This window comes from Bos indicus, chromosome 14 (genome assembly GCF_029378745.1).
Source record: "Bos indicus isolate NIAB-ARS_2022 breed Sahiwal x Tharparkar chromosome 14, NIAB-ARS_B.indTharparkar_mat_pri_1.0, whole genome shotgun sequence".
NCBI lineage: Eukaryota > Metazoa > Chordata > Mammalia > Artiodactyla > Bovidae > Bos > Bos indicus.
The window spans coordinates 48,143,467-48,155,888 of record NC_091773.1 but is presented as its reverse complement, the minus strand read 5'-3'; the positions used below and the strand labels follow the sequence as shown (position 1 = coordinate 48,155,888).

Genomic DNA, 12,422 nt, shown 5'->3' with positions numbered 1-12,422 from the left:
TCAGGGTTAAAGAAGATCATAATGGTAAGGCTCTGATCTGATAGGATTAGTGTCCTTATTAAAAAGAGAGACAGACATGAGAGTACCCTCTGAGTTCTTTCTACCCCCTCACCCCATTTCCTTCATTCCCCCACCCCCGTTATGTAAGGACATAGCAAGAAGGTGGTTAACTACAAGCCAGGAAGAGGGAACTCACCAGATACCGAATCTGCAGGTACTTTGATTTTGGACTTCTCAGGCTCCAGAAATTAATGAGAAAACTAATTTCCATTGTGTAAGCCATTCAGTCTATGGTATTTTGTTATGGCAACCTGAGCTGACTAATGCGAACATCATGGTGCAACAAAATCATTTTTATTATCATGCAGAAATATTTAACATCATAGTTAATTTGAGAGGCAATCATATCATTTTGGTAACCCTTACCCGTTGTTATCCAGACAGAAGAAGTGGCAGTGCTCTCCAACACACACACAAGTGAATTCCAAATGTTCCTGAACCACTTCTTCTTCTAGGTCTTTTGTGCCTGATAGACCCATCATGCTCATGGCTGGGACCCTGGTGGTTCACACATGGTCAGTTAGGAATTCAATAGGCCTCTAGCAGACAGGGCCAGAGTTGTGGACACACAGATGGTGGGAATGGCAGGGGAGACTTTTCTATTGACTGGCTGGTGTAGAGGTAGAAATCAAAATGGCAGGTAGAAATAAAAAAATGTGGAAGGGCCTTGAAGAGCATATTTTAATTGATGAAACCCAAAGGTATTTGCTGTAGGCAATAATGTAAATTCGAATTAAATCAAGCCCAACAGCTCAAAGCAAAAACTCCTCCTACAGGATCTCCCACAACTTCAAAGGTAGAGCTGGGCTGGAAGAGAGGCAGAGGTCATGGAATGTGCCTAAAGCTTTGCATAGAATCAACAGATAAGTAAGTCTTAAATGTGAACTTGAACTTGAACTCGGGAAACTGCCGACCACACCTTTTTGGTCTCTGCAACTGCCGACCACACCTTTTTGGTCTCTGTCCCCAGGGTGGACACCCCCCTCCCGCCAAATACTAGCATCTCTCTGAAGGCTCATTGTAACTGGACTCACTGAGCACATCCCTCCAGGCTGAGAGCTCCGGATGCAAAAGTGGAAACAAAGCTTGTACACAATCTCCCTCCCTTCCTCTTGGTTTGGGAACATGTTTCAAAATGCCACTTTATTAGCAGCTAAACAAAAACACCTCTTCGACAGGGATGAGGGAGCGTGGCATAAACATGTCATTCCCACCTATTGTTCTGCAGAGTCGAAATTCTCCTATGATTGATTATAAAAGGCAGTTATAGAGGAAACTGTTTGAGTCTGCTGAATTGAAAACAAACAGCGAGGCATTCAATGGCGAACAGATCTGATGGATTAAAACACACTGCAGAAAGACAGCTCAGGCGATGCCTGAATGGACCGAGCTGGAATGAGAGGAGACTCGGGCCGCAATTTCCAATCAGGAGCAAACTGGCAAAGCAACAGAATTCGAGGCTCCCTCACATTTACACTTTATCTGCTAATTAGCATTAACATGCGCTGTAGAGGTATCTCACCAGCTTGTGGCACAATAAAAGAAAGGAATGTGTTATCACCACAGAATGTGTAATTACTTTAAGCACTGGCTGAAAATTGCAGGGTATTTCATTTCAGAATTTGTATATATTTATTGTTAGAGATAAACTTGTTGAAGTATATCTAATCTAATTTTATAATTCCTCTTTAAGATAATTTTAGTGTCAGCAAGCCAAGGGTTGAAGTAAACACTGCCATAAATTGTAATACATTAAAATACCAGAGCAATATATCCATTCAGTCATGACTTGATTCGCTTATTGTTCAAAGACAAAAAAAAAAAATCTCAGATTACATCAAAACAAGAAATATACATATTCTGTTGGGTTGCTTCTACCATGTCAGGTCCCGTCGCTAATGGAATCTGCCAAAGGGAGACTCCATCACTCAGCTCCTTGGAAATGGAAATCACTTTTTAAAAGAATCGTAGATTTCCGTTTCCCTTAGGTAGAATTTATTATTTTTGTAAGATCTCTTTAAATTGCCCTGTACCTCCCCACAAGGGAAATGCATTAGGACAGATTATTTGGCTTTAAATCATAACTAGGTTAATATTTGTTTTAACTTTGAGTTAAGACCTAGTTTAAATTCCTCCTTAAATTGTTAAACAAGACAATTTGGGGCTATGAAAAGGAAACTATACCATGTTTTTCAGTAATACGATACTATGGCAGAGGCTACCAAATCATGCAAAAGCAATTTCTTATTTTCCTACTAAATGCAAGATTATAGCTAGAGCGTTGCCTGCATACAGACTGTTCATTTCTTAGCAGCATTCTGTCAAGCCAGCAAGACTTGGAAAGATACAGAGCTAACACTGCCTCTGAGAAGGAAACACTGGATCTAACACTATTTCTGTTCGATAACTAGCAATTTCTCTGCCTTTTTATGCCCTTGTTTCCCCAGAAGAGAAAAAAAAAAAAAAAAAATGGATATATGGGGTTGTATGATTCCCAATGGGCTTCCCCTGTTGCTCGGGGGTAAAGAATCTGCCTGTAATGTAGGAGACACGGGATCAGTTCCTGGGTGGGGAAGATCCCCTGGAGAAGGGCATGGCAACCCACTCCAGCAATCTTGCCTAGAGAATCCCAAGACAGAGGAGCCTGATGGGCTACAGTCCATAGGGTCGCAAAGAGTCAGACACAACTGAAGTGACTTAGCATACACACACTCGTGGCTCCCAACATTGATGCTATTGTTACACATTTTCTCTCCCTGGTCTGCCTCCTGTTCCCTTGAGGAAGGCATTGAATTTAAGGCTCCCAGAGGATATATCTTATTATGATTCTTTTGGAATGAGCCCTAGGATTTTAATGTCTGCCCACTGGCCTCCCTGTTGTGTGAAAAATGGTGGAAGCTAATGAGGCCTTGCCTGACTCAGGCCATCTCGTAACACTGATGGATTGCTTCTCCAGGAGCCTTCCTACATGTTGCAATAATTAAACTATTATTGGAATAGTTGATTGAAAATCTTGAGACTCTGAAATTCTTTGCCTGGGGAAGCAACTTCACTCAGCGCATTCAAAACACAACTGGATTTTCCTTTTTATGGCTGCCTTTAAACTAGGGAAATTGACGTTTTATATTTAATGATTCCTAGTGAGAGCTTTACACAGAGCTCAGCATATTAAACATGGGGCCTTATATGTAAACAAAACCCGGGGGCCACCCTGTGATGTAATGAGAGTGGCCAGAATTGAGGTCTTCCCCCGGAGAAGGCAATGGCAACCCACTCCAGTACTCTTGCCTGAAAAATCCCATGGACGGAGGAGCCTGGTAGGCTGCAGTCCATGGGGTCGCTACGAGTTGGGCACGACTGAGCAACTTCACTTTCACTTTTCACTTTTCCTGCATTGGAGAAGGAAATGGCAACCCACTCCAGTGTACTTGCCTGGAGAATCCCAGGGACGGGGGAGCCTGGTGGGCTGCCATCTATGGGATCACACAGAGTCGGACACGACTGAAGTGACTTAGCAGCTGGGGGTCATGGTAATTTGGGCTTCCCTGGTGGCTCAGACAGTAAAGAATCTGCGTGAAATGCAGGAGACCTGGGTTTGATCCCTGGGTCCAGAAGATCCCCTGGAAGAGGAAATGGCAACCCACTCCAGTATTCCTGCCTGGAGCATTCCATGGACAGAGGAGCCTGGTGGGCTGTACTCCATGGGGTTGCAAAGAGTTGGACATGACTGAGCAACTAACACTACATTACACTGGGGCGGAGGGAACAGAGAAAGGAAGTGGCAGTTTATGGGGTTTACTGTAGTGACCCAAAGCACTGAAAAGAGGTACGGGCCCAGGTGCTCTGGCCCAGGACCAGTTAAATATTCATAAGATGCTGTATTTGTCTGATTCGGTCTATAGCTCCAGAGGTTGGGAAAAGAGGGGACTCTTCTTTCCAGACCTCATTTCTGTCTCGTTGAGCAGTGCTGTGATCTGTGATGTGCCCTTAAACAGCTGACCTTGATTCTGAAGTTGTTTTACCTCAAAAAACCTGTGTGTTCCCCATTCTACTGTTTCAGCTGGAAAGCTTTTGGAACCCTGCTGGATGAAAGCAACTGAAGACAATTTGAGGTCACCATTGTCCACTCCATGTGAAAATGAATGCAGTTTTTCAGCCGGGCTCTTCAATGAGGAATGAACTTGAGTGTGTTGACCTGATACTGAGACATAATTTTAAGGCCTTTTCTAGGGATGCCTTTAAATGAAAAATATTTCCAAAATAAGACTTTGTGTATGCACACAGGGGACTTCCCTGGTGGCTCAGCAGTAAAGAATCCACCTGCAAGCAGGAGACAGGAGACGTGGGTTCAATCCCTGAGTCAGGAAGATCCTCTGGAGGAGGGCATGGCAACCCACTCCAGCATTCTTGCTGGGAAAATCCCATGGACAGAGGAGCCTGGTGGGCTACAGTCCATGGGATCACAAAGAATCAGACACGACTGAAGAGGCTGAGCACGCACACTTTGCATGCACACAGGGTCTTACCACAATTCATAAGAAGGGTGAGTTATTTGCAGTTTTTGCACCCAGAATCTTACCTTTGGCCTTGCCCCGTGGCCTGGCCTTGAAGCCTGACCCTGAGCCTTTTCTTGGCCAACCCAACATTAATCCATGAAAAGAAAACTAAAGGGATCAGGAAAATTCTGCCACTGGAGTCCTCCTGGGGTCTTCCTGTGACAGTCCATTCTACAGACACTCTAATATAAACACTCCTATGGCTTTTCTTTCCTCTCATTTAAAGCAATTTCCATATTTGCATTTTGGTTAATATCATTTGTAATACTTTTATTACTCTAATTTGAAATGCTACTTAAAACTATTTCTGTAAGCCTTTGGAAGAACTTCATAAAGTCACCTGACCTTCAAAAACCCACTGTGCAAAGGTCAAAGTTGAAGCTCAGTGATATATCAGTCAGGAAACAGGCACTCTCAAGGCATACTCCAACAGGGAACTTGAGGAGCACTTTGAGAAAGGGATGTGATACAAAGATTCAGGAAGAATTAATGTGAAGCCCACGGGAACTCTCAATAGCCAGGAGCTTGTGCCACCCTTGGGTGGTGGCATGAACTTGTTTCCAGCTATGAAAACCACCATCCTCTCCTTCATACACAGGAACAGAGGTCCCTGGTAGAGAAACAAAGAATGTGCAACCCAGTAGAGGGCAACCAGAGGAATCAACTCCCTGAACACACTCTCCTGCCCTCTCCTCTCCCACTGCTGCCTCCATGGGCCAAGCCAAGAAAGCAAGCTATCAGATGCTGTTCATACAGGCCAGGCTCCCAGGGCACAAAGCTGGGGGAAGGAGATGGAAAGCGGTTCTGGAGGGGCAAGCAGAGACTATCTAGCACAAGTGGGTTACTCAAGTCATTTAACTTATCAGAAGGGATGCTTGATGGAAAACAGGCTTTTCATGGGTTCCTGGGCTACTATAAAGCCCACCAGTAAAACAAACTCGCTACCACTTCCCACTTCTTACAGATTTTCGTAATAGTCCTCAGAGGCCCACAACCACTGTTAACAACCGTTGTCACCAACATCTTTATAGAAACACATATGTCCCACTTGTACATATGTCCAAACACGCTAAGCAGGCTTTTTAAGTACCTTTTATCAAGAGCTACTTTTACAGGCGCTCAATTATTTCCTAATTGTTTATATGTTTCTTTATCACAATGCCTTATTAACCATGCATTAAAAGGAATTTCTCTATCTTTGTGATTTTAGACATAATTTTATCATCTTATGGTTTTATTAATGGAGCCTATTTTTTTTCTCATTTTTTAAAACATTTCTTTCTGGGTTTGTTTGTCAGACATCCTCTCCCCTATGTTGATGTTTTGATATGATTAACTAACTCTCTCATTCTCTCTGTCCCTGACAACCTAGGTTAGATCACTCAAAGATCATTTTTCCACTGTTGAACTATCAGCAGCTTTTCTGAGAAAATACTTCAATCAAAGCCATGACCTATCTCCTCTGCTGCTTCATTTTTAACTTTGTTTTTAGATTAAAAATCAGAATCAGGGATATACTATGGATTCAGCCTGTAATTTCATGTTGTATATGTTGAGTAACCCTCTCTCAAACTCAAATGGATCTGCTCTTTAACCTGTATTTCTATATCTGCTGCTGCTGCTGCTAAGTCGCTTCAGTCGTGTCCGACTCTGTGCAACCCCATACATGGCAGCCTACCAGGCTCCCCCGTCCCTGGGATTCTCCAGGCAAGAACACTGGAGTGGGTTGCCATTTCCTTCTCCAGTGCAGGAAAGTGAAAAGTGAAAGTGAAGTTGCTTAGTCGTGTCCGACTCTTAGCGACCCCGTGGACTGCAGCCTGGTACCTAAGGGATTCATGTTCTTAGTGGCTAAATACGAGCTTCCCAGGTGGCTCAGTGGTAAAGAATCCACATGCCAGTGCAAGAGCCTCAGATTCAATCTCTGGGTTGGGAAGGTGGCCTGGAGGAAGAAATGGCAACCAGCTCCAGTATTCTTGCCTGGGAAATCCCATGTTCAGAGGAGCTTGGTGGGCTACAGTCCATATGGTCACAGTCAGACACTGCTGAGTGACTACACTTTCACTTTCATACATTTATGTGTGTGTCTGTGTGTGTCTGTGTGTATAGTGTATGATGGTTAGTGTTGTAGAAAAGTGGGAATATGTCACACTTGGAGTCACACAGTCCTGGGTTTGATACCCCACTCTTTTGCTAGTTCTCATGATCATGGGCAAATTACTTAACCTCCAAACTTCCTTATCTTTGACTGTAACTTCATTATAGGAATACCCAGTTGGTGGGAGATTTTTAGGTTTATTAAAAGGGATAATGAGGGTTAAATGCCTGGACTGTGATACCTAACAAGTATCAGTAACTGTCTCTCTAGTCTCTTCCTCTCTCCCCACACTGATACCCCGTACTGTTCATGTGGAATCTGTCCTAGAGCGAGCACTCAGCCTGGGTTTCCCCGTCCTCTGCATTATGCACTCCCCTACAGGCAGGTCCAGCCCTCTCTTCTACTCTTCCTATTTGTTCCTATTGCTTTTTCCTATTCCTTCCCGCCCACTGCTGTGTCTATCAGAACTGACAAAGTTGAAGACCCATAGACCAGTGAACTAATGTAAACATGTGAACCAAGCAGGAATAAGATAAAAGTGGTTGATAGTCCTGCGTGATGCAACAAAGATCCTGCATGCTGCAACTAAGATGCGATGCAGCTAAATAAATTAAAATTTAAAACAAAGGCTGATTGATAAGACTGTAGAAAACTAGAGAATGTTCTGTCTCAAATACTAAGATACACACACACACACATACACACACACACGGAGAAGGAAATGGCCACCCACTCCAGTATTCTTGCCTGGAGAATCCCATGGATAGAGGAGCCTAGGAATCTGCAGTCCATAGGGTTGCACAGAGTCAGATACAATTGAGGTGAGTTAACATGCACACACACAAAGAAAAATACATCAGCCAGTTGGATTTGGCATGGGGCAGCCATCTTGTATACTTTCCTTCCAGAAGAATCCACTCATTGTTCCAAATCTCAGGTATTGTTGTGCTGCTGATGCCTGAGTTTGAATTATAATTATGAGATGTCATCTTAGAAAACTCTCTTCTAAAAGTATTTGCATATGACATATAAAAACCATATTTGGTGGATACACAAATAATGGATATACAAATATAGCTTTTGGTGGATATATAAATGTAATAATCAAGGTTTATGTGTGCTTATTTATCTTCACTAAAAAAGTTGTTGATACAAGCGGGTGTCTTGCACAGTGGCTGGCAATGTAATCGTTCTGTAATTATTTCTGATAAATCAATAAAGCCAAATAATTATTAAAGGACTCCTCTAAGGGCGACATCAACGAGTTCTTGGACAAATGAATACAGAGTGTGGCTACTATAAGTGGGGTGGTTTCTTGCTCAAAGATTCGGTGCACTCTGGGATGCAGTGAAATGATGTCAAGCTCTGTAAGCAGCATCTATAATCACACACTCAGAGCCAGACTCTCACATGCGTGCCATGTGGAAAGGAATGTGGGTCTTACACCTGTGGTGTTTGCTTTTTTTCAGACAAATATGCAAACTGATAACAAGACCATCTGCTTCTTCATCCTCAGATATAAAAGATGACTACACGTGCAGAGAACTAATCATTTCACTCCCTCTAACTGCTTGTCTCATTTCATAAACATCTTTGTTCATTTTAATAACGATTGCTTTAGAATTTTCTGATCCTCAGCTTTGTTTATATGTTCTTAACTGCCCAATAATGAAAAACTATCAAGTGAATTTCTTCAATTACAATTTCAACAACAACAAAAACGCTTTCTTAGAATTGAAATCCAAATTTTTATCCTTCCACTAAGCTGCCTTCCAGGGCTTCGCTGGTAGCTCAGATGGTATAGAATTTACCTGTAATGCAGGAGACCAGGGTTTGATCCCTGGGTTGGGATGATCCCCTGGAGAAGGGAATGGCAACCCACTCCAGTATTCTTGCCTAGAGAATCCCATGGACAGAGGAGCCGGACGGGCTACAGTCTATAGGGTCACAAAATAATCAGACATGACTGAGCGACTAAACACACACATGCTGCCTTCCAGAAATTATGGGGGATAATTAGGGAGGTGCTAAATGCACATTGATGAACAAGGATGAACCAGGATTTCTGACAAAATTAGGATGCTTAGAGAGAAAGCCCTGTGGCCATATCAGCTTGCTTCATGCCCTCACTCAGGTTTTGCCTGCTTGAATCTGCTCCAAGTCTGCCTATAGTTCCTGCCATCTTGAATCAAAACAGCTGCTGCTATCAGCACAGTCAATGTCTCTGACTTTCTGCTCATCCCCTGCTGATCATGGTAGAAGAAATCCCCTCTGCTATTAATTTTAGCAAGATTATAATGGAATTTTTCAAAAGAGAAACTTAGAAAACCAAGAGTAAAGAAAACGAGTAGAAAAGTATAGATCTCAAAACATTTGCAGAACACACAAGTGTCAACTGAAGGTAAGTATTGTAGACAGGCATAGCTGGTATAACTGATGAGACCTCCACCATCTGTAATTTTTCCTTCCCTCCACCCTATCTATCGAAGAATCTAAAATTCAGAAAAGGAATAAGGTTCTGGAATCTTTACTCCAGATTTATTCCTGTAAATTACCTTGGCCAAGCTAGTTATTACTGGACTTTGGTTAAGTCAGGTTAAGAGATTTATGCTTTATGTTTATTATCATTTTCACAGTTTTCAAGCCCCATATGATTTTGCAAATAAATGTAACCATACCTTTGTTAAAATAAAGGAGAAGGAAGGTCTTGGTAGAGATAAAAGAAGCAATAGGATCTGTCTACAGTGGTTCGTCTAGTCAAGGCTATGGTTTTTCCTGTGGTCATGTATGGATGTGAGAGTTGGACTGTGAAGAAGGCTGAGCGCCAAAGAATTGATGCTTTTGAACTGTGGTGTTGGAGAAGACTCTTGAGAGTCCCTTGGACTGCAAGGAGATCCAACCAGTCCATTCTGAAGAAGATCAGCCCTGGGATTTGTTTGGAGGGAATGATGCTGAAGCTGAAACTCCAGTACTTTGGCCACCTCATGCGAAAAGTTGACTCATTGGAAAAGACTCTGATGCTGGGAGGGATTGGGGGCAGGAGGAGAAGGGGACGACAGAGGATGAGATGGCTGGATGGCATCACTGACTCAATGGACGTGAGTCTGGGTGAACTCCGGGAGTTGGTGATGGACAGGGAGGCCTGGCGTGCTGCGATTCATGGGGTCGCAAAGAGTCGGACACGACTGAGCGACTGAACTGAACTGACTGAACTGAGAGTGGTCTAGAATAGAGTCTGCAAATGAATCCGTTTACTCTAGCAGGTGATGCGTTAAGGAAACCTGAGAATTCGTATGTTTGATCATACTCTTTAAACTTTTTTTTTTCACTTTTGTCTATGTTTTAAAGCATATGTAATATGTTATCCAGGGAATATGTATATAATGTTTAAATAAACACTCATATGTCAGTTTGGAGACCACCGCCCACACAGATCCATAATGTGGTGACTTCTACAGTAACACAGGATCTGGGGGGAATTGTGTGGAGCTAGAACAGATCAGAAGGTAAAAAGTCAGGCAGGAATGAGTCAAAACACCTAATATGCTGGACACTTCCTTTCTAGTATTTTCTTTATATCACATTTCTGGCCTCTGTATGGTGACATCATGTGAAGGGCACACACTTTGCAACCAGACAGACCTTCCCTACTTTCTGTGTGAACTTGGGCACGTTCCTCAAATATTTACACCCAATTTTGTTTCTGTAAAATGGGCTGTGTGATACGTGTGTTATGTGTGTTACTATAAAGACTATATGAGGTCACGCATATAAAATGGTTAACATATTGCCTGTTATGTAGTGAGTTCTCAATAAACAATGCTCTGTTCTTTTCCCCCTGACTTCACCACCATCACCCTTCACCTGACCTCAGCTGAAGTCAGCTTAGACGTCATTCCTTTTGGGAACTAGTTTCAATCACCCACGGATCTTCATCATCTCTGCCACCCTGAAAAGCCCCAACATAGCCCCTATCCACATTATATTGCCATTTTTTATATTTGCCAGTCTTCTTTCAACCTACTCATTTTTCCCACTAAAGCCACCAGATTGATTTCCAAAAGGGCTAGATCCATGTCATTTGTCTCTGAACTGGCTGTCCTTACTGGTGTCTGATAACCTTAGGAATAGCTTATTGAATGATTGCTGATTAAATGAATGAATGAATTTGCCCCCAATTTCTTTATCCCCATCTTCTTCCAACTTCCCACTGACCCATGTGGCTCACTGATTCACTCTTTTATTAATTTCTCCCTGCATGTTTCACCACTGCCAAACTTCCTTCCTAGTTCTGAGCCATTTGCCCACTGGTGAGAGTGGTGGCTGAACTGTTTTCACTCCACAGAACTCAGGAGCAAAGGCAGGCAGCTGTGGCTGGAACTCATCTCTGCCTTTGAAACCTAAATGAAGCCATAATCAGCAAGCTCCAAGATGTGGTGAGCCTTGTCCACACTCAGATCAGTTTCCGTCTTCCTTACAGTAGTTGCTTGCCTGTTATATTGATATAATACAAGAGTGACCATGGAACTGCCACATCCTTTCTGTGCCCTGTGACTGAGGCACTCCAACTTGTTTATCATAATGAAGCTGTATCAGGATCTACTGACTTCACTCTGTGGGAAAGTGATTTCCTTTGGCAAGGTCCCTATCACTCAGAGGATTTTTTAAATGTGCTAGTCATGTGTGGGAAAATGTTCAGCCTAAGTATTTTTCTTTATCTAATCAGTTCTCAGGACAAAGTGCAGACTGCAGAGCATCAGTACAGAGAAGGAACTCACCCATAGGAGGAGAAATCCCCCACCTAAGTTGAGAGACCAGAGAAGGGTGGTATAGGGGAGCCAGTCATTTTCACGCAATGGACAGACAGTGCCCATCTCTCCACCCAGCTCCACTGCTGCTCTGACCGCAGCCCTTACCAGATGATTTTATGTCTGGACAAGGGTTGATCCCAACCAAAGTGAGGATCAGAGGATGGCTTATCCCTCAATCTTACTTTTAAGACCTCACCACAAACCTAAGTTTCTAGAATAGTCCTCAGTGTCCCCCAACCTCACAAATATCAACAAAGTATCCCTGACTGAATAGCCCTTTAACCCTAAAAAAATAGTGATTTCTGCCCATGGGGAGAAAAATTTGACTTCAGATTTACCAAAGTACCATGTTGATTACAACATATTCATATTATTTAGCAGCCATGTTATAAAGGAAACAGAATTAAAATCATCACTTGTCACCAAAGGTAGAATTATGCTCATACCTTTGGTATGATTGATGATTCTAATCATGCTTGTTTCGTGGGGAAAACTCTGAAATAAAGAAGATATTTTGGTGCTCGCTTTGGCAGCACATATACTAAAAATTGGAACGATACAGAGAAGATTAGCATGGTCCCTGCGCAAGGATGACATGCAAATTCGTGAAGTATTCCATATTTTTTACATATGAATCAGTTCTAATGAGGTGGATGAAACTGGAGCCTATTACACAGAGTGAAGTAAGCCAGAAAGAAAAATACCAATACAGTATACTAACACATATATATGGAATTTAGAAAGATGGTAACAATAACCCTGTATACGAGACAGAAAAAGAGACACTGATGTATAGAACAGTCTTTTGGACTCTCTGGGAGAGGGAGAAGGAGAGGGTGGGATGACTTGGGAGAATGGCATTGAAACATGTATAATATCATATATGAAACGCCAGTCCAG

The 12,422-nt window shown here is 42.6% G+C and overlaps 1 non-coding gene across 1 annotated transcript; it reads left to right on the top strand.

Annotated features, from left to right (window-relative positions):
• Positions 1 to 12,039: 12,039 nt before the first annotated feature.
• Positions 12,040 to 12,147, top strand: LOC139187036 (U6 spliceosomal RNA). Its single transcript, XR_011570738.1, has one exon. It is a non-coding gene; the product is annotated as a U6 spliceosomal RNA (small nuclear RNA).
• Positions 12,148 to 12,422: the final 275 nt, after the last annotated feature.